The sequence below is a fragment of the Hippopotamus amphibius genome, chromosome X, assembly GCF_030028045.1.
Source record: "Hippopotamus amphibius kiboko isolate mHipAmp2 chromosome X, mHipAmp2.hap2, whole genome shotgun sequence".
NCBI classification, from domain to species: domain Eukaryota; kingdom Metazoa; phylum Chordata; class Mammalia; order Artiodactyla; family Hippopotamidae; genus Hippopotamus; species Hippopotamus amphibius.
This window is the reverse complement of record NC_080203.1, coordinates 90,243,315-90,251,483: the sequence shown is the minus strand read 5'-3', so window position 1 is coordinate 90,251,483 and position 8,169 is coordinate 90,243,315. Positions and strand designations below refer to the sequence as shown.

Below are 8,169 nucleotides of genomic sequence, written 5' to 3'. Positions count from 1 at the left end.
AATTTACAGATTCAATGCAATCTCTATCAAATTACCAATGGTATTTTTCACAGAAGTAGAACAAGAAATTTTTCGATTTGTATGGAAACACAAAAGACCCCAAATAGCCAAAGCAATCTTGAGAAGGAAAGACAGAGCTGGAGGAATCAGGCTCCCTGACTTCAAACTATACTACAAGACAGTGGTCAAGACAGTATGGTACTGGCACAAAAACAGAAATACAGATCAATGGAACACAATAGAGAGCCTAGAGATAAACCCACACACATATGGGCACCTTATCTTTGACAAAGGAGGCAAGAATATACATTGGAAAACAGACAGCCTCTTCAATAAGTGGTGCTGGGAAAATAGGACAGCTACATGTAAAAGAATGAAATTAGAACACTTCCTAACATCACACACAAAAATAAACTCAAAATGTATTAAAGACCTAAATATAAGGCCAGAGAGTATAAAACTCTTAGAGGAAAACAGGCAGAACACTCTATGACATAAACCAAAGCAAGATCTTTTTGGCCCTGCACCTAGAATAATGGGCACAAAATCAAAAATAAACAAATGGGACCTAATGAAACTTAAAAGCTTTTGCACAGCGAAAGAAACCATAAACAAGACAAGAAGACAACCCTCAGAATGGGAGAAAATATTTGCCAATGAAGCAACGGACAAAGGATTAATCTACAAAATATACAAGCAGCTCATGCAACTTAATACCAAAAAAGCAAATAACCCAATCCACAAATGGGCAGAAGACCTAAAGAGACATTTCTCCAAAGAAGACATGCAGATGGCTAACAAACACATGAAAAGATGCTCAATATCAGTAATCATTAGAGAAATGCAAGTCAAAGCTACAATGAGGTATCACCTCACACCAGTCAGAATGGGCATCATCCAAAAATCTAGAAACAGTAAATGCTGGAGAGGGTGTGGTGAAAAGGGAACCCTCCTGCACTGTGGGTGGGAATGTAAGTTGGTACAGCCACTATGGAAAGCAGTTTGGAGGTTCCTTAAAGAACTAAAATGGAACTACCACATGATCCAATAATCCCGCTACTGGGCATGTACCCTGAGAAAACCATAATCCAAAAAGAAACATGTACCATAATGTTCATTGCAGCACTATTTACAATAGCCACGACGTGGAGGCAACCTAAATGCCCATCAACAGATGAATGGATAAAGAAGATGTGGCACATATATATACGATGGAATATTACTCAGCCACAAAAAAGAATGAAATTGAGTTATTTGTAATGAGGTGGATAAACCTAGAGTCTGTCATACAGAGTGAAGTAAGCCAGAAAGAGAAAAACAAATACCATATGCTAACTCATATATATGGAATCTAAAAAAAAAAAAAAACCATTCTGATGAACCCAGTGACAGGGCAAGAATAAAGATGCAGATGTAGAGAACAGACTTGAGGAGATGGGGTGGGGTGGGGGGCAAAGGGGAAGCTGGGACAAAGTGAGACAGTAGCATTGACATATATACACTACCAAATGTAAAATAGATAGGTAGTGGGAAGTTCCTGCATAACATTGGGAGATAAACTCGATGACGGGTGATGATTTAGAGGGCCGGGATAGGGATGGTGGGAGGGAGTCATGGGAGGGAGGGGATATGGGGATATATATATAAATACAGCTGATTCACTTTGGTGTACCTCCAAAACTGGGCAACAGTGTAAGGCAATTATAATGCAATAAAGATCTTTAAAAAAAAAATAACCTAGAGGAGGGGAAGGAGCAAGTACCCTAGATACCTTGGAACAATTTTTGAGGTTCCAGAGGCTTTGAATTAAATCCTTTGAAGTTACAGGAGCCTGCTATGTCTGTGACATTAGTTGGGGGTCAGTGGCTTGAGACACTTCAAGATAGTTCCTCCAATGTGGAGAACAAGTTGCTTCAGTTTTCATCCCCTACCAGTAATGAAGCACAACACTTGTTCTGCCATTTTGGAAGTTGAAGATAAAAATTTCCACCTTTGGCTATCCTGCTTCAACTCATTTTGTAGGTGATAGGAAAAATAGCCAGCACCAAATACGGCCCAGAGCAAATGAAGGCTCTCTGTTTGTCACATGCTGCAATTCAAGCAGCTCTGCCACCAAGCCCTTATGACCCCAAAAATCTAATGGTGCTTGAAGTATCTGTAACAGATCATGATGCCATATGGCGTCTGCAGTAATCCCCGATAAGAGAATCAAATCAGTGGACCCTAGGGTTGAAGGAAATCCATGTCTCTATGAGCAAGCAAGGAGAAACTGCTCCTTGCTTGCTACTGGCCCTGGTAGAAACTGACCATGAGAAACCAGGTGATCATGTGACCTGAGCTGCCCTTCATGCAGTGGGTGTTGACTAATCCACTAAGCCATAAAATCTAATGTAGCCAGTAGAACTCTGTCATCAAAGGGAAATGGTATATGCAGAATTGGGCTTTTATTCCTCCCTATGCTGTTTCTTATGACCTGGTGACTGGGGAGAAAGACTCTGTAGTCTAGTTTAATGAAGGGTTCTACAGGATATACTGGAACCACGTGGTAATGGACTGCTGCAGTATTACAGTCCCAATGAGATGTGGCCCTGAAGTACAGTGGGGAAAGGGAAGTCCTCATAGTGAGAAGAACATTGGTAAGTACAACTTACTGTCTGCCCATTTTCCCAAGAAGTACAGAGGACTGAAGTTGAGATTTACACTCATGTATGGGGCTGTGGTTAATGATTGGGAGATGGAATAAGACTGGCATATTGGTGACAAGATTTGAGGAGGAGGCATGTGGATGGAGCTCTCTGAATGGGCCCAGAATTTGAGAATATTTGTGACTTGTGAATGCTCACCAAAGGGCCACTACTGTGAAGGAAGCTCTTAATGATTAGGTGAATTATAGGGGGCTCTATGTGCAAGCCCGCCGGTCTCTTTCCTAAGGTTTGAGTCAACACTGCATTGAACATTCCTGTACAGATCTCCTTTGACACATGTTCAAGAGATTTTCTAGGACCATGTTTTGCAAACTTTTTTGACAGAAACTCCAGAAAGAAATACATCTTGTACCGTGCCTTAGAACACAAGCATGCATACACATACTTACACATATATAGGCACAATCATGCATATGTAAAGGAAATTTTCATAAAGCAATTCTTACCCTTACTACCTGCAATGCAATCTGATATTTTCTATTCTGTTTTCTTATAATTCATTTGTTTAATGGTAGTCACAACCTACTAAATTAATTTCACAATACATCCACTAAAGTGTCATAGCAAACATTTTGAAAAAGCTTTATTTACTCTATAATATACACCTAAAAGTGGAACTTGCTGGATAATAGATTATGGGTATCTTTGACTTCATTTGGTTATTCTAAATATCTATCTAAATTCTACTCTCTAAAATGATTGTGCCTTTGCTGCATATTCTCATGAACACCCAGTATCGTCTAAAACTCAAAGTTTTGCCTATCTCTTCAGTGTGAAATTGTTTATGAAGGAGAGTAGAAAAGTAGTAGAGTAGCAGAAGGCAAATGTGGAATCAAGTGAGGGCTTTTTTCCCTCCTTTTTAAGATGGAATCTACTAGAAAATGCTTAAATGCTAATGTTAATGACCCAGAGGAGAGGGAGAGATTACTGATTCTGAAAAGTGTGTGTTTGCAGAATAAGGGGTGGAGTCATATGTTCAAACTGTCTGAGAAGATGAGGGGAGGTGGGATCCAAAGTATAAGTGAAGGGATAGGAGGAGAGACATTTTCTCCCTTGTAACAGGAGGAAGAAGCTGGGTTCACAATTAATATAGGTGTAAAGATTTGTTGGCAGGAGGATGAGGGTTTTGTTTCAAAGCAGGCACGGTGCCTGTGCTCAAGGAGCTTCCAGCCCAGCAGGAAAACAGAGTAAGTTATATGTGCTGAAAGGAAACATGGTGCTGTGGTAGTATTCAATGACAGATTTGATCTAGTCTTTTGGGGCCACGGAAGGCTCCCTAAGGAAATGACATTTTAGATGAGACCTGAATGATGAAGAAGAGTTACTGAGGCAAATATTGAGAGAAAAGTATGTTAGACTGAGAGAATTACATACATATGATATAATAATAATGTTTTACATATTATACAACTATGTATTATATAATATATAGCATGTATTATATATTGTAGAATGTATAATTATATATTAACTATATAAAGTTTATATCTATATATATATATATAGATAGAGAGAGAGAGAGATATTCCTGACATGAAACAGAGCTTAAAGTGGCTGAAAAAGTAAAAGAAAGCCAGTAATGCAATTTGGAGATTGAGGAGGACCAAGGCTGAGATGAAGCCGGAGAGGCAGGCAAGGTATATGTCCCTTAAGTTTTCCCTTAAGGTCTTATAGTCCCTCTCAGCAGTTTGGACTTAACTTCAAGTTAAGTGGGAAAGTGTTAGAGAATATTAAGGAAGGGGATGGACTTGATCAGATATGTTTCTTTAAAAATATCATGATTGCTGGCTTTGGAGAATATATTGGAGATGGGCCAGAGGAGATGTTGTGAGAACCATTTTCAGTAGTCCAGGCAATAGATGCTGCTGGGTTGTACTGGAGTACAGTACTGGAGTGCAGCTGATAAGGAATGATTGGAGAGATATTTAAGAGAAGAATTGACAGCATTTGATGATAGAATGTTGGTATGTGTGGTGGGGGTGGGGAGGGCAGGGCGGAGAGATTTAAGGGAAACGTTTTTTGACTTAGACAACTGGGTGGATGGTGTAAAAGTTACTAAAGTGGCAGAGTCTGGAAGAGAATCAAGTTCAGTAGAGAGGATCATGAGTTCACTTATGTTCATTTTGAGGTGTGTACAATAAATGTGTCACAGTTAGTAATTCTTTTGGCTGCTGGTACCAATGCAGGTGCCAATAGAACACCCAATTAGGGGTAGTTTAAACAAATGGGCCTTAAACTTTCATAAAACAAAAGGTCTAAATGTGGGTGGCTGTTGGAGCTGGTTCAGTGATTTAAAATGTCAGTGCTGACATCTCCATAATTCTCTTGGCTTTCTCCCTCATGGTCACAAATACTGTTCAAATGCATTCAAGTCCAAGGCAAGAGGAAGGAAAAAAAGTGGGAAAAGATTTTCTTCCTGTGAGGCCTTGTCATTTTGTTCAGAAAGGGAAACTTCTCCTTAGTAGAATTCCCCTTGTATCACATTAGCTTCCCTTGCATGCCCACCCTTAGGCCAATCAATAACTAAGAGAATTGTGAACACACATTTAGATCAGTTTTCTTTTCCTCCATGAAATCAAGGGATCTTTGCATGGGAAAGGTGGGGCAGGAAATTGTTGTTGGATTGTGATTGCCACAACATAGAAGGGGAGATGTCAAGGACTTTTTTGGTTATATGGATCTAGAGAACAAAAGAGAAGTCCAGACTGGAACTATGGAATTATGCTGTCAGCTGCCAGGGAAAAACATGGTGGCATACAGTCAAATCACAGAACTCCGCTCCTCCAATGCCTACTAAAATGAACCCAGAAGAAAAATAGTAAAATCCAGCAAAAAGCACACCAAGTCACAACAAAATAAGGAAGGAAGCTAAACTCATGCCATAAATTTGAAAAGTGGTAGAGACCAGACCCTCCAAGAGACTATTCACCACCACCACTATTTCCACCATTCCTTAAGCTAAGTGACAATTAGACACATATCTTACAGTGTAGTCCTGAGAAGGGGGCAAACAGTTTCCAGATCAGGTAAGTATAATTCATCCACCCCATATCAGAGAAAATAGCTGACTGCACACATTCTTCCTGTTAAGTATAAGCAAGATGAAAAGAAAGGCAATTATGCAAAAGTAGTAAAGCAAAAAAAGTAAACAGGAACGTAACACGCAAAGACAGGTTTAATACCTAGTTTGAAGGAAAACACAACCCAAGGGACAGAAGAAAATTGCCCACTAGTGCATCATTTTATAGAAGAACTTAATAGAGAACATTTTCTCAGGCATTGGGAGATGTCTGAAATGAGGTTCACCTAATGTTAATGACTGTTTTGGAGTGTGGAATTTTAAGGTGTTTTTTTGCTTTCTTCTTTGTACTTTTCAGTATTGTTTGAATTTCTCATGAGCATTTTTCAAAAAAATCAGCTGGTACTTAGATCTATACATATGTGTGAGATCTCTTAGGAAGATAGCATAACATACAGAAAAGCATTAGGAGATATCTGTGAGGAATTTTTGAATTTAATGGTTGCATATAGTAAAATTTTTGGCAAAATAGACTCAGTAGAATAACTGGAGGATAGGTGGAAATTGTAGGAATGTTATATCAAGGAAGATAAGGCCAGGGGTGATTAAAATGTGTGGTAGTGATAAGCTTTGAATACTGATAAGAGGTCAATGAGATAAAGACTAAAAAATGGCCATTGAGTTTAGCAAGCTACTGTATTGGTCATTGGTGTATTAGAAAATCACTGATTATGAGTGATGGAGGGCCAGCCTGCCTGATGTGGGTTGAGAAGTGCATGAATAGTAAGTAAATGAGAACAGTGCCACACAGACTATTTTTGAAATCTACATAAGTATATTTTAATTCTCATGAGATGGAGCCATTATATGGAAATGTAATATAGCCACACAAAGGGGATAATCACTAAAACAAGATGCTGAAAGTGCAGGAAGGGAACTAAGTGCAGAAAGGTGAGTGAGGTTTAGATAATAAGAGGGAAAAGAAGAGGTTGGGGCAAATTGAGATAGGTTTATAGATTTAGTGGTAGAAGGTGAGGTTCATCTAGGTTGTAACATGTTTCATTACTTTATCCTTTTTATGGCTGAGTAATATTCCATTGTATTGGTATACCACAGTTTTTGTATCCAACTGTTGATGGAAATTTGGCCGTTGTGAATAGAGCTGCTATGAACATTAATGTACCAGTATTTGTTTAAATACCTGTTTTCAATTTTGGGGAGTATATACCTTAAAGTAAAATTGCTTGGTCATATGGTAATTCTTTTTTTTTTTTTTTTTTCAAAAAGAAGTTCAGTCTTTTTTTATTTTGTTCTGTTCAAAAAACTGTATATGTAATTCAGATATATTCTATAAATATCTGCTAAACAAATTAAGATGCAAAAAGCATGGTCATTTTAAGGAAGTACACATGGAACCATCAGACATGCAATATTTTACATACTTCCTCTCAAGTCATAGTCTATGCAGAGGTATAGTCATCAGTCAGCAACAGCAGGAACTAGCCCAGTGTACTGTACATAGTTGATGCATAATATTTGTTAAAATACTCTAAAATACTAGTGTTATTTGCTACCATCATCACTAACAATGAGAATATTATGCCAAAAAGGTCTCAAGAAATAAGTTATTGTCACTAAAATAAAGTTTCTATCTAATATCACCTTATATTACTTTTTTGTTTTTTAAGGGTTCTCTTATTTTCTTTTTTTGTTTTGTTTCTTTTTTTTTTTTTTTAGGAACTGCCAAACTATTTTCTACAATGGCTATACCATTTTACTGTCTCATTAGCAATACAGAAGAGTTCCAATTTCTCCATATCCCTGCCAACAGTAGTTATTTTCTGTTTCTTAAAATTATTATTAGAGCCATCTTAGTGGGTGTGAAGTGGCATCTCATTGTGGTTTGGATTTTTATTATGCTAATGACTAATGATGTCAAATATTTTTTATGTGCTTATTGGCCACTTGTATGTCTTCTTTGAAGAAAAGTCAATTCAAGCCTATATACATATTTTTTTTCCTTTCACTTTTTTTTTGGGGGGGGGTACACCAATTTCAATCATCTAAATATGGAACGCTTCACGAATTTGCGTGTCATCCTTGCGCAGGGGCCATGCTAATCTTCTCTGTATCATTCCAATTTTAGTATATGTGCTGCCGAAGCAAGCACCAAGCCTATATTTTAATTGGGTTGTGGTTTTTCTTATAAATTTATTTATTTATTGGCTGCATTGGGTCATCGTTGCTGCACACAGGCTTTCTCTAGTTGCAGTGAGCAGGGGCTACTCTTTGTTGTGATGCGCAGGCTTCTCACTGCAGTGACTTCTCTTGTTATAGAGCACAGGCTCTAGGCACGTGAACTTCAGTAGTTGAGGCACACGGGCTCAATAGTTGTGGCTCATGGGCTCTAGAGCAGCCTCAATAGTTGTGGCACACAGGCTTAGT

The 8,169-nt window shown here is 38.3% G+C and overlaps 1 non-coding gene across 1 annotated transcript; it reads right to left on the bottom strand.

The window, feature by feature from the left end:
* Positions 1-7,787: 7,787 nt before the first annotated feature.
* On the bottom strand, positions 7,788-7,894 carry LOC130842818 (U6 spliceosomal RNA). The gene has a single exon (XR_009050591.1). It is a non-coding gene; the product is annotated as a U6 spliceosomal RNA (small nuclear RNA).
* Positions 7,895-8,169: the final 275 nt, after the last annotated feature.